This window comes from Opisthocomus hoazin, chromosome 34 (genome assembly GCF_030867145.1).
Source record: "Opisthocomus hoazin isolate bOpiHoa1 chromosome 34, bOpiHoa1.hap1, whole genome shotgun sequence".
In the NCBI taxonomy this organism is placed as follows: domain Eukaryota; kingdom Metazoa; phylum Chordata; class Aves; order Opisthocomiformes; family Opisthocomidae; genus Opisthocomus; species Opisthocomus hoazin.
The window spans coordinates 2,743,926-2,760,959 of record NC_134447.1 but is presented as its reverse complement, the minus strand read 5'-3'; positions in this window follow the sequence as shown (position 1 = coordinate 2,760,959).

Sequence of the window (17,034 nt, the reverse complement as noted above, 5' to 3'; positions counted from 1 at the left end):
TCTCTGTCCCAGCGGCTGTCCCGTCGGGTTTCCAGCCCCCGCCTGCCCCCGGTCAAACCCCCGCAGGTGCCTGCGGGGCCGCAGAAGGTCGCCCGTGGGGGGCAGCTGACGGCCCCCCCGCCCTCCCGGCGCTTCCCCCGGGCCGCGGCTGCTGACCCGCTCCCGGGGGGGGGTGGGGGTGCCTGCGGATCGCCCTCCCCCGCCGCCTGGGTGCGGACACCGCCTCCGCGCCCCGGGGCCGCTGCCGCCCGTCAAGGCCCGGTCCCGGCGGGGGGGCCGAGATGGCGGCGGGGGGGGGCCGGAGCCTCTCCCGGCGCGGGGGCCGCGGGCGCCGGGGCCCGCCCGGCCCGTTGCGGTGCGGAGCGGAGCGGCGGGGAGCGCGGCCCCGTTCGCCGGGCGCCCCGGAGCCGGGCGGGCGCGGCGCGGGCGGTGCCGCCGCCTGCGGGGGTCCCGCGGGTCGGGCCGGGCCGGGGCCGGGGCCGGGGCGGGAAGGGCCCCCCAGGGCCGGGCCGTCTCCGCTCGGCCGAGCCGCGGGGCCGCGCCGCCCCCCTCCCCGCGGGCTGCGGGGCTGCGGGAGGGGCCCGCCCGAAACGCCTCGGCGGCGGGGCTGGGTGTGCGGCTCTGCGGGGCGGGCTGCGGCCGGGAAAGGTCTTGTCCAGCGCGGGGCGGCGGGGGAGCGGCGGAGACCCGGCTGCGGGCAGCGGCTGTTCCGCTGCTGCGGAGCCGGCGCCGCGGGCGGGGGCCGGGAGCGGAGGCGCGGCCCGGCCCCCCCGGGCTGCGGGCAGGGCGGGCGCGGGAGGCCCCGGCTGGATCAGTGCGATTCCCGTTCGTGTCTGTGTTTCAGCCCTGGAAAGTGCCCCACATCTCTCATCCTGGACCAAGGGCTTTCGGGGAGGATGGTGCGTTAGGCTGGTCCTCCGTCCCTGGGAGTGACTCTCAGGGCTGGGCTGGTTTCTAGGGCTGCTGAATTCTTGTGCAGAGTTCGACCCCTGCACGATTTACTCTTGGTTCTGCAGAGCTCGTAACCAGAGGGAGGGCTGGGTCTCTGCTGGGGGGTAGGTGGGCGCTGAGAGCTCAGCTGTGCCTGTGATGGCTGCTGCTGCGGTTCCTGGGCTCACACATCAATGAAATCTGAACACGGTCTCTGCTAACAGCTGTTCTCGGTCTGCAGGAAAACCAAATGCTGAGCCTGAACTACTGAACCTGAAGCTGCTTTTTCTTCCAGGGAAAATGCTGCATGAGGTTCAAAGCCTTGTCACTGAGGAGCCAAGGTATTGGCTGGATGTTCTCTCCACCTGGAGAAACCTTCACGGGTGTGAGGGGAAGAAAGGCAGCGTCTCTCCAGAAGACCGCTTGCCTCTGCAGAGGAAATCGGCAGAAGAGACAAATCCTGCAGCGAAAAGGCAGCAAACGGAACAGGTGAGAGAGCCCGTGCCTGAGGAGGGTTGAGTGGAAGCTGGAGAGAGGTGTGTGGGACCGGAGAGAAAGAGCCCTCAGGGCTGCCGGGCTGCAAGCCAGGCTTCCTTAGGAGACCCTCCCAGAAGCAGGGGGAGAAACCTGCTGCGAATGAGCAGCTTGGCTGCAGTTTCAGAGTTTCTCGTGGCTGTCGCGGGGCGATTGCCAGAATACTTCCTTCACAGGTACGCTCTATGCTAAAGTGTCTGCGTGTTAGAAGGAGGTAGCAAAGGGGAAGAGAGATGTGTAGTTCATTTGTCATTTCAGCTGTGTGTTGTCTGTTTTAGAACAGCAAGCGGATTGAAGCTTTTTCTGCATTTTCTCAGAAAAGCCCTTAACCTGCATTTACCTTAAACAAGTAGAAATCCAAGGGCGGTTGTTAATTTGTGGGCACTGTTACCCTGAATTTGTTTCCAATCGATGCCTGTTATTGTGGACAAGTAAAGGCAAGAGGTTGGGGTGGCCGGGCTCGTGGAGCCTGAGGAGTGATCTGATGGTGGTTTGCAGGTGCTTAAAGGGCCATTGCGAGGACAATGGAGCCGGATTCCTCTCAGTTGTGGCAGACAGTGGAGAAGATGGGGCAAAAGGCAGAATGTGCAGCTTCCCTGTGCTCTGGGTGGGTGTTGGGGAGAACTTGTTCCCCAGGAGGGTGGTGCAGCCCTGAGAGGTGCCCTGGGGGGCAGATGGCATTAGTGGCTGGGAGAGGGTGGTGGCACAGACACCTCCAGGGGCCCTTTCCATGCAGCACTTCACCCATCTATGGTATCTTTCTACTGTGAGGAAAGGAAAAAAAAATCGAAAAGAAACCCTGTGTAGCTGCAATTTATGCAGATTTCTCTTACTTGAAGGTAACAGTCGTTTAGCGAGATCTTTCTTTCTTTGCTGCTAAAGCTGGTGCCTTGGGAAGGTGGGACGCATCAGCCTGCCAGCAGGAATGTTTGCTTCAGTTTGTGCTGTGCGTGTGAGCTCTCCTGCTCTGAAGGTGTTCAGAGCTTTCTGGATGCCCTAACAGCATTAAAATCGTGAGTTGCAGTTGTGCCTTCACAAGTTTGCTCTTAGGTTCTCTGGGTTACAGCCGCCAGAAATGTTTTGTGCGCGATACACAATTCTAAAACGATGACAGCTTTTGTTGTAGCTTGGGCAGGACTTGAACTTCGGCCTCCTGCGCTGGAGCTGAGTGACCGTCGTTTTGTCCTGCCGTGCCTCTGCTCTGCCCCTGGCTCGCTGGCTGTGCCCTGGGGTGCCTCTTCTGGTCTTTGTACCAATGTTCTTGTAGGGATAAAAGAGACCCTTTCTCTCCCCAGGTGTCTGTGAGGATGGTGCAGGCAAGGCTGTGATCTGTAGTTTTCTTGACCCCGTTATTTCTGCTGCCTGTGCCTGTTCTCTCCCCTGGCAGGAGATGGGAAGAGCCGCTGGCGCAGCGCTCTCGAAGCAGTGTGGGTGGCGGGCTGAGCTGCGGGACCCCGATCTGGGGGTCGTGGTGGACGGCCTGTGGCTGCTTCCAGGGTTGCCCCTGACATCTCTTGCTGTGTGTTCTGCTCCCTTTGCACGTGGGGCCGTGGCCTCTCCCTGTTTGTCTTTGTGCCGCTGAGTTGAGCTAGAAATGATCTGGTAGCGCTGAGCAGAGCTTTTTGGTAGGCGCTGTGTGCGTGCCGTGCAGAGCCCTCAAACACCAGCCCGGCCAGCGTGGGCCTGTACGAGAGGGGCAGGATCCACACAGGCGCCGTCTTGGGATGCTTACGGACTGCTGGGCTCCGCTGGAAACGGAGATGGCCCGAGCCACTGGGCAGCTGGTTCAGCCTCTGTAGGGGAAGAGAGCGGGCAGCAAGGCCATGTTCTCGAGGAGCTGGACTTGAGAATGCCCATGGTGGGAGAGCCTCCTCCTAGACCCTCTCCCCGACAAGGAGCTTGCTTGAGGAACCCTCCCTGGTGCCAAGCTGCCTGGAGACCTCGGAGAGGACCAGCTGCTCGTGACAAGCTGTTTCTCCATGCCTGTGCTTGGCGTGTGGAAGCTGCTCTCAGCACTGATGCTGAGGCCGCCTGTGAAAGCTCCGAGTTCATCCACTGGCTCCGGTTTTCCCAGGCTCTGCATCAAAGACGGCTTTGCTGAGCCTCAGGTGGGGCTCTTGGTCTCCTCCTTCTCGATGTAGTGGTCGAAGTCTCCTCCTCCTTTTGATTCTCTGTGCTTACGTGGCATCGTTTAGTGACGCATGCATTTCATGATGTTGGTGGTCTTTATAGTTCTTCTGGCGGTCTTCGGGATGAAGAGTCTCTTCTTCCTCGGTGTCCTCTAAATGTCCTTTTCCTGTAAGCGCATGCACACTTGGTTTTTTCCTTGCACAAGCAATATAGTTAGCCCGGTCTCAACCCCACAGCTGTGCTGTCTGTTGTTCCATGCCTTAGGTGGTTTTGTTATTTCACAGGATGCTGGTTTCCACAGGTGCACAATATGTGCACTTGACAGGAATCATCTTCCAGTCTGTTACAGTGTCCGCTGGCCGACCTTTGTTTCTGCGCAGACTCCGTTCTAAGATCACGTATCCCGTGTCCTTCCAGGTTGTTTTGCTCCGGTCTTGTTGCCCTCCTGGTGCCTCTTTCTCTCTGTAGCTTGGTGCATCTGCCCTCCCAAGGCTGAGCTGTCTGGGGTAGAATTATTGAGGAGCCTCTCTAAGAGCTTTCCTGTCTTCTCAAAACAGCAAGGATCTCGTTTAGTTTAATGCCAATCTCTCTGGGAAGTGGAAATTTTACATTTACGGGTATCACTTTGCAGGGCTTTGCAGCGAGCCCGGTCCCAGCCGGAGGGGACACTGGTTGTGCTGCAGACGAAGGTGTTGGAGCCCTTGTTGTCGTGTGTCCGTCCCCGTGCTGGCCCCCAGGGTCTGTCCTTGTCCCAGGGCCGCGTGCTGCTTGGTGCGTGGGGCCGTGTCGGTGAGTCCCGCGAGGACGCGTGCGTGCTGGCTGCCCCGCCGCAGGGCTGCTTCCCCTGGGGAGGGGGACAGGGGAGTGCCCCCCGGCACTGCCTGCCCCGCTGGGGGTGCTGGGGCCTGGGGCCGGCCGGCTGCCCTTTGGGGCTTGGCAGCTGCGATCTGGGGCTCAGCGAGGCTTTTGCACCTCCTGGGTGCTGTTTCCCGGTGCCCCCTGCGCTCCCTCCCCCTCCCACACAATCACGGAGCCGTTGTGGAGAAACAACTTTTAATGGAAAAACGAGAAATCAAGGGAAAAGGCCCCATAGGGCTATTCTAACCCCCCTCCCTCCCAAAAGACACCCCCCTCTAAAGCTTCTCTAACCGCCCTCCGCCCCAAAAATACACCTCCTGTCCTCCCCCGCTTCCCCCCCACTCCTCCCCCCTCCCTCTCTTCCCTTCTCTGGGTCTAATCCCCCCCTGGGACCCCCGTGCTGCCTGCCAGAGCCGAGGGGGCTGGAGTTGGGGCTGAGCAGGTCCTGGGGCAGCGACAGCGAGGGGAAGGCGCGGGGGGGATGGCTGTGCCGGTGCCCGCAGGGTCCCCAGGCACGGAGACGCTGCTGGCACCGTCCCAGCTGAGCCCGAGGGAGTCCGAGGAGGAACGGAAGAGCCTTTGGGCCTCTTGAAGAAGTTCCTCCTTGGACACCTCAAGGTGGTCAGCCGGGTCCCCAGGGTGTTGGTTCTGGGGCGCAGGAGAGGGGCTGGGGGGGACGTCGCTGCGCGGGGATGCCCCTGCGGGGGTGGCTGTGCCGGCAGTGGTGGTGTCTGCCGGTTGCCCCTCGACGTCCAGGTAGCCAGGGATGGACGCTGGCTTCTCCAGTGGTGCCGGGGCCACCGCTCCCCCCTCCCTGCCGGTGCCCGCAGGGTCCCCAGGCAGGGGGACGCTGCCGGGCCCCTCCTGGCTGACCCCCAGGGTGTCCGAGGAGGAACCGAAGGGCCTTAGGGCCTCTCGAAGAAGTTCCTCCTCGGACACCTCCACGTCATCTGCCAGGTCGCCAAGGCTTTGGGGGTCAAGCAGAGGGGCTGGGGGTGACGTCGCTGTCTGGGGGGATGTCCCTGCCCGGCTGTGCCCCCACGGTGGTGGCCGTGCCGGCAATGGTGTTCTGTGCCGGCTGCCCCACGATGTCCTGGTCACCGGGGACGGACATTGGCTGCAGCAGGGGGGCTGGGGCCACCACTGCGCTCTGATTTCTGCCGGGTGCCCGGTGGTGTGGGCGGCCCTGAGGGGTCCCAGGGGCTGCCCAGGACGGAGGAACCCCGGGGCCCCCCAGGGCAGCAGCCGGCAGAGGAACGGTGCTGGGGTCCAGCGCAGTGTGGGCCGGTGGAGGCAGGTGGGAGCTGGTCCACAGGATGTGGAAGAGGCGGGGGTCGAAGCAGCAGCTGCACGGAGCCATCTGCAGCCCTGGGTCGGCGAGAGGGAGCGGCGGTGGGCCGGGGGGACCCTCGAGGGGCACCCGCCGAGCCGTCCCCCATTGCCGACGTCCCCCGGCTCTGCGCCAGGCGCATGGGGAGGTGGTGGGCAGGGTGGTCCCCGTGGGACGAGCTGCTGTGCTGGTGGGACGGGGCTGGGAATCGGGGAGGAGAGTCGCTGCTGGGAGGTGAACCGGGAGAGATGGCCCCAAGTGCTTGGGGAATGGTCTGGGAATGGGATTTCCTGGGCGCGCATCAGGCAGGCGAGGGCAGGGCCGCTCGGCCGGTCTTGCTGCAGCCCCGTGCGAAAAGTGCGGTGGGGATGGGGGTGGTGGGGTGGTGGGAGTGCCCGGGGTCTGGGGGTGCTGAGGGTGCCCGGGGTCTGGGGCTGGTGGGGCTGGCGAAGGTGTCGGGGTGGCAGAGCAGGCAGGGCTGCCGTAGGTGGTGGTGGTGGTGGCTGGGGGGCCAGGGGTGCCCCCCGTGCGGGGGGAGCCCCCCAGAGCGGGGGTGCCCAGGCTGCGGGGAAGGGCTGCTGCTGCGCGAGCGGTTGGCAGAGGTTGGCTGAGGCTGCAGGAGAGAGGGGAGCGATGGCCGGCGGTCACCTCCGCTCTTGTCCCCGAGAGCGTCCGCGGGCTGCAGGGGTCGGGGTGGGTGCCTGCCTGGGGGGCAGAAGGTTTCGGGGAGCAGAAAAGTGTGCAGGGTCCGGGGCGCGGGGGCCGCGGGGTGGGAGCCACAGCGGTGGCCGCGCCATGTTCTGTGGTGGCTGTTGGGTGCTGGGGACTCTGTGGCGTCTCCAGGAAGGGACGTGGGGGCTCCCGTGTTCCGTCCCGCCCCAGCAGGCTCCCCAGGGCATGGTGGGGAGGAGAGGGTGAAGGGGGCTGGGGTGTCCCTGGCCCCTCCCGGCGGCTCTCGGGGGCGGTGGGTGCAAGTGCTGTTGTGTTTAAAGAGGATTTTTGCGGGGGAAGAAGAAGAAGTGGATTCAGCCGAGCTGCGTGCGGCCCAAGCTGCATCCGCAGCCCCCTTGTGCCACCCGGCAGATGCATTTGTGACGGCTGCGTGTGCTGCTGCGTGCTGCGCTGCGTGGAGCGAGGCAGAGGCAGGAACAAGGGCCTCGAGGGCGCGAGGGAAGGTGGTGATTCGAAGATCCGGTAGGAAAACCTCACAGCACAATGTACACTGCTCAGCAGGGATTCTTTATTGCGGCGCCGGGCACACCGGGGATTTCTCCTCCAAACGTGCGCACCAGACACCCTGTTGCTTCAGGTTAAATACAATCACACATGTAAATACTCATTATATTTCTAGGAACTAATTAGCATATGTAAATATCTTTCACGCATGTCTGTTAGCATCTTTGGGTGGTCTTTGGGGGTCCCAAGATGAAGGCCCATCCTCTTCATCACGCTGTTCACTGATTGACATTTGTCTCTGCGCAAACTCCGTTCCAGGATCACGTATATCGTGTGCTTCAGGTGGTTTGGCTCCGGTCTTGTTGCCCTCTTGGTGCCTCCTGATCTCTGTAGCTTGGCGCATTTGCCCTCCCAAGGCCGAGCTGTCTGGAGTAGAGTTATTTAGGAGTCTCTTTTATCCCACAATTATCCCAATTATTTGCTGAGAACCAAGACCACTTTTGTTTCACTTAATTATTTTGTCTAACGACTAAGTGATAGCTTGTGCCCATGTCCTTCCACTACATTCCTTAATGAGAAAGCAGGGATTAGTGTAACAGTTACATCGTTAGATCACTGTGCATGCAGGAATACAAGTTACAGTACTAAAGACTACTAAAAAGTAGAAAATATTAAGGCTTTTTGTTATAGTTTCACATTTCTTACAATCCCCTCTATCATTCCCCCCTTCTCTTTAAGACTTTTGTTTCTTTTAGATCAAAAAGTCTTAGTAATCATCAGATCAGTCCATTCTTACATTCCCAACATAATCGATCACAGCACTTGCAGCATTGAATCATTATGCAGGCCAAAACACATACACCTCCTGTCACAAGAGCTAGGAGAAACAGGTTCTTTAACCAGGATAAATTTGGTAGCCATGAGGTGAGTTTATCAAATAGCTGGACTCATGGCTACCATCATTACCCACGGAGTTAGACCCGTCGTGGTCGTCTTGTTATTTTTATCTTGAGATGCGACTGTTGTTGTACAGTCCAGGGAACAGAGGCTTTCTGGACCCTTGAATAATGAATCCGAGCTGGTTGTTCTCGGATTTTGATTGCAGTACAAGCGGTTAGCAGCTCTTGATAAGGTCCGTTCCACTTCTCTCCAAGGGGATCACCTGAAAGAGTCTTAACAAAAACCCAGTCTCCAGGTTTGATTAAGTGTATTGGTTGGTCTAGGCTCCTACCCCGTGCTTCTCATTTTTGAACCTTATTTATCTGCTTTCCCAAAGCTAACAGATACTCTTGTAAGTACCCCTCCCCAATTTGCACCATGTCCCCCGCTTGATATGACAATTGATAAGGCCTTCCAAACAAAATTTCAAATGGACTAATGCCCTCTTTGCTCCTGGGTTTTACTCTGATTCTCAGTAAAGCTAAGGGTAGAGCTTTGTCCCAAGACAAATTTGCCTCCTGACCGATTTTTGCCAGTTGTTTGATCCAATGATTCATTTTTTCTACTTGGCCACTTGCCTGCGGTCTGTAGGGGGTGTGTAGCTGCCAATCAATACCCAGAATTTTACTGATGTGCTGTACTACTAGTGCGCAAAAATGTGACCCTCTGTCCGAGGATATGATTGCTGGCACCTCAAACCGGGGTATGATTTCATTTAACAGAATTCGTACCACTTCCCGAGCCTTATTTGTTCTACAGGGAAACGCTTCAGGCCATCCGGCAAACGTGTCTGTTATAACCAGCAAGTATCGATACCCCCCTTTTCTTGGAAGTTCTGAAAAATCTATTTGCCAGTGTTGTCCTGCTATGTTCCCCTTTCCAGTTTTCCCAAAGTGTACTTTGCATGTTGTATTTGGATCATTTCTCAGACAAATTTCACACATTTGGGTTGCTTGTTTTACAGTAGTGTACAGGTTTCTGCCTACTGTTCTCTTGTTCAATCTTTATACAATGCATCTGCTCCCCAGTGAGTTTTGTTGTGTTCTGTTCTGACTACTTCCCATAATAGGTTTGAAGGTATAACTATACGATTATCTGGTGTTAAATACATCTTACCTTGCTCACTGGCTCCCAAATCTTTTACTAATTTCATATCTTCTTTTGAATATTTAAATTCCATTTCTGTATCTACGAGCTTACCGCCTGGTACCAGTGCCAAGGTTTTTACAGAATTTCTTTCTGCTGCACTTTTAGCCTCTTGACCTGCAGTTTATTTCCCAGTTCCTGTTCAGTGTTACCTTTTTGATGCCCTCTGCAATGCATTATTGCCACTTGTTCTGGTAGATTTATAGCTTCCAAAAGCTGCAAGATTTCTTTGGCATGCTTGATCTGTTTACCTTGAGCTGTGAGCAGTCCTCGTTCTTTCCACAATGCTCCATGAGCATGGACGACCCCGAAGGCGTATTTGGAGTCTGTCCAAATATTTATTTTCTTTCCTTTTGCCAATTCTAAGGCTCTGGTTAAAGCGATTATCTCTGCCTTTTGAGCAGACGCACCTGCAGGTAAAGGTTCTGCCCCGATTACCTTGTGTGCGGTGGTTACTGCATACCCTGCTTTACGAGCTCCGTCTTTTATGAAGCTGCTGCCATCGGTGAACCAGGAGTCCTCTGCGCTTTCCAACGGTTCCTCCTTTAAATCAGGTCTGCTGGAACAGACTGTTTCAATAGTCTCCAAGCAGTCGTGCGTTAGAGGTTCCATAGTGGCGGAATCTTTACTAAGAAAAGATGCTGGATTTACGATGTTAGCTGTCACAATATTAACATCATCTTGTTCCACCAAAACAGCCTGGTCCTTCAGGAATCGGGATGGTGAGAGCCAATGGCCCCCCTTTTGTTCCAATACTGCAGAAACTGTGTGTGAGACTACGACTGTCGTTTTCTGGCCCATAGTGAACTTAGGAGCTTCTTGAATGTTAAGGACAACTGCTGCAACAGCTCGCAGACACCCAGGCCATCCTTTGCCTACCTCATCCAATTGCTTGGAGAAATATGCCACTGCTCCCTTGTGCAGCCCCAGCTGTTGAGCGAGCACTCCCAGGGCAACGCCTTGTCTCTCGTGAGAAAGTAGCCAAAAGGGTTTTAGAACATCTGGAAGTCCAAGAGCCGGGGCTCTCATAAGTTCCCTTTTTAATTGTTCAAAAGCCCTTTTTGCATCTCCGGTCCAAATCAGGTATCTGGCATTATTTTTCAACAGTTCATACAAGGGTTTTACCATTAGCCCATAATTATATATCCATAGTCTACACCATCCTGTCATTCCTAAAAAGGCTCTTAATTCTTTTACCGTTTGTGGTTCTGGAGTCCGGCAGATTGCTTCTTTCCTCTCTCTTCCCAGTTCTCGTTGTCCTCTTGAGATTTTCAGTCCGAGGTGAGTCACTTGTTGTTGAATCATCTGAGCTTTCTGTTGAGAAACTCGATAACCATTCAGTCCCAGGAAATTAAGAAGACTCACTGTCCATTTTTTGCAATCCCGCTCTGTTTCTGCAGCGATGAGGAGATCGTCGACAGATTGTAACCAAGTCCCCTTTTGTGTCAGAGGATTCCACTTTTCGAGATCCCGAGCTAGCTGATTTCCAAAGATGGTAGGGCTATTTTTGAAACCTTGGGGTAACACTGTCCAGGTTAACTGGGTTTTTCGTCCAGAATCTGGATTTTCCCATTCAAAAGCGAATAGGTTCTGACTGTTTGAGGCCAGAGGTAAAGAGAAAAAGGCATCTTTTAAATCCAGTACGGTAAACCATCCCTGGCTATCTTCCAGTTTATTCAACAAGGTATAGGGATTAGCTACTACTGGGTAGAGATCTTCCACGATTTTATTAATTGCCCTCAAATCTTGTACTAACCTGTAACTTTTCCCATCCGACTTCTTCACTGGCAAAATGGGGGTGTTGTATTCAGATTCACATTACACTAACAATCCAAAATTTATAAAACTATCAATTATTTTCTTAATTCCTCTACAGTCCTCTAGCTTAAGGGGGTATTGTTTGATCTTAACTGGTCGAGCTCCAGGCTTCAATTTTATCTCTATTGGGTCTGCATTTTTGGCTCTGCCTGGGGTTCCCGAAGCCCATACCCCTGGATACGCTTGGTCCAGTATATCCTGAGGTATTTCTCCTTTTTCTAAAATTTGAATCAATGCCAGGCTCAGAATTTTGGTTAATTTAGTATCCTCAATTTTAAATTCTATTTGTGCCTTTCTGAAAATGATTGTGGCATTCAGTTGTTCCAACATGTCTCGTCCTAGAAGGGACTTAGGGGCCCCAGGCAGGTACAAAAATCTGTGTATTCCAATTTGCTTACCTAATTTGTACTTTAATGGTTTTAGAAAATATGCCTTTTCCGATTGGCCTGTAGCGCCCACAACGGTTATAAAATCCTTACCCAAAGGCATCAGTTGTTGATTTAAAACAGAAAACGACGCACCAGTGTCTACCAAAAATTCCACACTGCGTTTCCCTAGCTTGATATTAACCAGTGGATCCGCTAGGGTGGATTCCCCAGGTCCCCGTCATTCAGTGTCCTGTAGGTCAGCAGCTATTGTGGGGCAGGGTGCCTTTCTCTGCTGTGGACATTCCCTCTGCCAATGTCCGAATCCCTTACAACGAGCGCACTCATTGCTTTTTAGTCTCCTTTGATCGTAATTCCTCTTACTGTTCTCATCCCTGTTACGATACACTCGCCACGCCTCTTCCACTAGTGTCTCTAAATTCCTTACATCTGGTTCTTTAAGCTTCTGCAGCTTCTTTCTAATATCGTTAGCAGCCTGTCCTATAAACAGAGATACCAGCTGCTGTCTAGCTGCATCTGATGTCGGATCTATGGTTGTGTGTTTCCGCACTGCTGTTCGTAATCTATCCAGGAATTCTCTCAGGGTCTCTGTCGGACCTTGTTTTACTTCATACAAGGCTGACCAGTTTACTGCTTTCGGGATCCCGTGTTCCAGCCCACACTGAACCCAAATACGGTATTGCTGTAACAGTCGATACTGCGTGTGATCATTAGGGCCCCACCCCGGGTCTCTGAGTGGAACATGTTGCTCCTCGGTCCCTTGTAAGGTACCTGCAGTAATTTGTGCCCTCACATGATCCCTTGCTGTTTTTAACACAATTCCTTTCTCAGTCTCTGTCATTGCCTCGACCATCAAATCCACATCTTTCCAATCCGGATCCAAATTCTTAACTATCCGTTCAAATTTCTTGGCTACCCCGCTAGGATCTTCCCTGGATTCCCTTACAGTTTCTCTCCATTTGTCTGTATCTTCCATTTGGAAGGGTGTTCTTATCAGGGTCGGCCCCCCCGGCCCCATCGCCTGTCTTAAAGGGGCTTGGATGATGGGTCCCACCTCACTGCGAGTCCGAGCAGTGACGGGACTTGAGCGCTAGGTGGCGCTCCGCCCTCATCAGAGGCCTCGTCCCCGTCTGCGCGGGCGGGGGTTCCCGCAGCCGACCCAGCATCGGGGAGGGGGGGGTGACACAAAATCCTCCCTGCGCTCCTCCTGTTTCTTCTGATTCCCTTTTGTTTTCAGACACCTTTGCCCTATGCTGCACGCAGAACAACACCGCTTAAGTTTTCCCAGCTCGTTCTTTCTATCCCTTTCTAATGCCAGTCTGCGGGGCTAGATTTATACCACTTTCTTTTTGCCACTCGGGGTGATTTCGCAAAGTGAAAAACATTTTGGCATAGGAGACCTCATCCCATTTTCCTTCTCTTCTCAAGAACAACATGAGCTGTAGCAAAGTATTATAATCCAGGGTGCCATTCTCAGGCCACTTTGCCTCATCACCTAACTTGTACAACGGCCACCATTGATTACAATACTTAACTAACGTCCTTTTATTCACACTACCTCCCGGGGGTCCCCCTATCTCCTTCCAGTGATGCAAAATACAGCCCAAGGGGCTCTTCTTCAGAATCTCTTTGCTCTGTGAAGTTCCCATTATGCAGCACGTCCACCTCTGTTCCCCAATCAATGTACAGCAAACCCTAACAAACAAGCCTAAACCAATCCTTCTGATGCCGATAGCTCTAATTACTTAACCAAATTCTATACTTTAAGCTACGAGAAATAGTTACTGAACCGCAATTTTACACCGGAATGTTGTATGACACTTATAACAAATACAACATACTATTATGATTATCACTAGTAGTATAATAACAACATAGGATAATTACTTTAAAATAAACATTCACTGTTTTCTTACGCTTTGTTTTTCACCGGCTGCTTCCCTCGCGGGAGAACAGAACCGCAGGTCAAAACTCCACACTCACCCTTGTTTAGGTGTCTCATTCACACAGAGGCCTCACACACAGTCACACAATTTTAACCCGGAGTTACTGCAATCCAAACCGATTGCCAGAATCGTAGGCAATTTCCAGAATAATGATCCATGTATCAGTCAAGACCGCATCCAGTGGGGACTTGAACCCCTGTATACCTCTAAGGCGCTGGCAGCCCAGTATACTCTCCCTGCGTAATTAAATTACGACTCAGGGGACTCGAACCCCGTCGGTAGTAAAGAGTAGTAAAAGAATACCTTTACTCACAGATGGTCCTTGTCTGTTCCCGCGGTGATCCAGATAAGGCGAGGAGCCCCTTTGGGAAAAGGCTCCCGAGGGCCCAAGGGGGTCCTCTTCTTACCGGGTCCCGCAGCCGAACAGAATGGGTCCCATCTGGGGTGCCAAACTGATTCGAAGATCCGGTAGGAAAACCTCACAGCACAATGTACACTGCTCAGCAGGGATTCTTTATTGCGGCGCCGGGCACACCGGGGATTTCTCCTCCAAACGTGCGCACCAGACACCCTGTTGCTTCAGGTTAAATACAATCACACATGTAAATACTCATTATATTTCTAGGAACTAATTAGCATATGTAAATATCTTTCACGCATGTCTGTTAGCATCTTTGGGTGGTCTTTGGGGGTCCCAAGATGAAGGCCCATCCTCTTCATCACGCTGTTCACTGATTGACATTTGTCTCTGCGCAAACTCCGTTCCAGGATCACGTATATCGTGTGCTTCAGGTGGTTTGGCTCCGGTCTTGTTGCCCTCTTGGTGCCTCCTGATCTCTGTAGCTTGGCGCATTTGCCCTCCCAAGGCCGAGCTGTCTGGAGTAGAGTTATTTAGGAGTCTCTTTTATCCCACGATTATCCCAATTATTTGCTGAGAACCAAGACCACTTTTGTTTCACTTAATTATTTTGTCTAACGCCTAAGTGATAGCTTGTGCCCATGTCCTTCCACTACATTCCTTAATGAGAAAGCAGGGATTAGTGTAACAGTTACATCGTTAGATCACTGTGCATGCAGGAATACAAGTTACAGTACTAAAGACTACTAAAAAGTAGAAAATATTAAGGCTTTTTGTTACAGTTTCACATTTCTTACAATCCCCTCTATCAGTGGCCTGCTCTTCCCCAGCGCTCGGTCGAGTGCTGCTGCCGGGTCTTTTGGTCTCCTGGTGGGCACACAGCTTCGGGTCGCCCTTGGAGGGGCCGCGCTTTCCCCGTGTGCATGGCAGCCGGGAGGAGACGGCACCCACCGCTGCGTGCTCCCAGCACCGGAGTGGGTTGTGCGCAGCGTCGGCTGAGGAGGTGCTGGGGCTGTGTGTGCTCGGCCGCGTCCCGGCACAGCGCTGGAGGTGCAGAGCTGGGCTCTGCCCCGTGCCCCGAGCGTGCTGCAGCCGGTGTCCAGGCAGGGAGGGCGGCTGGGGCAGCTGTGGCCACCGAGTGCTGGGCTGTGGCTGAAGCTGTGTGAGGAGCAGCGGAGCCTCCCGGGAGACCTTTCTGGGAGGGAAGCCGGGGGGCCAGTAAGTGTGGTCTGTGAGGGCTGGGGTCACAGCCGAGAGTTAGAACATGGTGGAGGTCTGCAGAAGCTTGGTACAAGGGGCTGGGAGTAGAGGTGATCGTGTGTTCAGGAAAATGCATTGTGAGAAACCCTTCCGAGGACAACTGGCTTCCGAACTGACCTCATTGCCGAGGGATGAGTATGGACGTCGTGCGGTCACCGACGGCTTCTGGTTCACGTTGTTTTCTGCCTCTGCTGTCTGCAGGAAAAGCCTCGCAGGCAGACTGTCTCTCCCTGGAGCAGGAGCACGGTTCAGCCCAGGCAGTGCGAGTAAACTTGAGTTTTCTGGTGTCCAGAACAAAGCAGTTGAAATGCCTGCCCGTGGCCGTGATGGCGTCACGCAGTACCTGGCACCTTTGCTTCTCAGCAGTGCTGCTGGGAATTGTCCTTTCCTTCTGAGGAGGAAGAGGAAGGATGCCAGCAAGTGCCAGTGGGAGCTGAGCATGGGCACTGTGCCGTTTGGAGTGGCCTGGGAGTTCCCCTGCTGTCAGGGCTCTGGCCCATGGGGAAGAAAGCCTGCGCTTCTTGCTCTAGCAGCAGGGATTTGAGCTTCGCTCCTGATGTGCTGTGCTGGGCACCTGCCTGCTTTGGGCAAGAGCAAGGCCTGGCTGGAGGAACAGCCTGCAGTAGCTGGTCCAGGTCAGCTGTGCTGGGGGATACCAGTTCCACGCTGTGAGCAGCGGTGGAGCTGCTCTTGTGCTTTGCATTTCTGTATCAGTGTATTTCACCAGTTCCCCCTCCCCAACGCGTGTTGCGGCTTTAGGACCACAAGTTTGTTGAGCAAACACGCAGGCATTCTCCACACCAATGTGGCCAACAACAGTGAGCCCAGGGCACTGGAGAAACGACTTGGTCCTTTACTGCCAAAGAGCGGAGGTTTCTGTTTTCAGAATGAGCGAGTGGCAGGGGTTGGAAGGGCCCCTGGGGATCATCTGCTCCAACCCCCCTGGCAAAGCAGGTTCCCCCAGAGCAGGCTGCAGAGGACGGCGTCCGGGCGGGTTGTGAAGATCTCCGGAGAAGGAGACTCCACAACGCGTCCGGGCAGGCTGTTGGGGTGCTGTGCCACCCTCAAAGTAAAGAAGTGCTTCCTCGTGGTTTTGCTATCAAAGAGCGTGGGAAATGCGTCTGCGCCGTGTGGCCAGGACCCCAAAGATGGTGTCCTGGTTTCGGCTGGGCTAGAGCTAGTTTTCCTCCCCGCAGCTGCTGTGTTTTGGGTTGCGTATGAGAAGAGTGTTGATCAGAGTGGTGGTTGTAGTTGTTGCTGAGAAATGCAGGGCTTTCTGCAGCCTCCCGTGCTGGCTGCTGAGCGGGTGTGCTGGAGCTGGGAGGGAGCAGAGCCAGGCAGCGAGGCCAAGGTGGCCCATGGAAAGAGTCTGTACCATGGATGTCATGCTCGGGTGGTAAAGGCAGGTTTTGTGGGGGTCAGGAACCCTTTTTTTATTAAAAATTCTCTTGTCTCTCTCTTGTGGGGGTTTGAACATTTCCGGGAGGTTGGTCATTTTCCCAGAGTTTGGCAAACTCTATGGATTTTGTGAGTTTGGGGAAATGGGTGAAATTCGTGAGCTCGGGGAAGCCCGCGGGTTCCGCTGTCGCTGCTCAGGAACTGGCTGCGAGTCAGTCATCGGGCAGTGAGAAAACGGTCTTGTGTAGCGTTTGTTTGGCGTGTTGGTTGTTAGCAGCAGTAGTATTGGTACGAGTGTTTCCAGTGTTGTCGTATTAACGTGTCTTTGTCTCAACCCGGGAGCTTTCCCTGGTGTCCGTTTCTCCTGCCCATCGCCCTGTGAGGGAAGGAGAGGGGTGAGCGAGCGGCTGCCTGGTGCTTGGTTGCTGGCCGATGGGTTAAACGAGGACAGGTGGCATCTCTCTGTCTTTGCAGAGCAATGGATTTTTGTTGTTGTTAAGCTGTACGCTAAAGAAAAAGCCATCTTCCCTGCCAAACTGTGCTGTAGGAAAGGTGGAAAATAGGCAGCAGGAACCTGGCATATTTCTGAGAAGGGAGAGGTGTGTGAGCAGTGAGACACAAACCAGCAAGCAGGTTTTGGAGGCAGGCTGAGCGCCGAGTGTCAGAGGTGGCCAGCTGATGGTGCAGTGATGGTGAAGAGATGCGTCGGGGTGACAGTTCCTAGCTGGATGGAGCAGTTGTTATTCCGTACCCTTGTATTTTATTCTGCCGCGCGACTTCCATGTTAACGTGAGAACTCTCTGTTCTGGTTTTCTGACAGCCCTC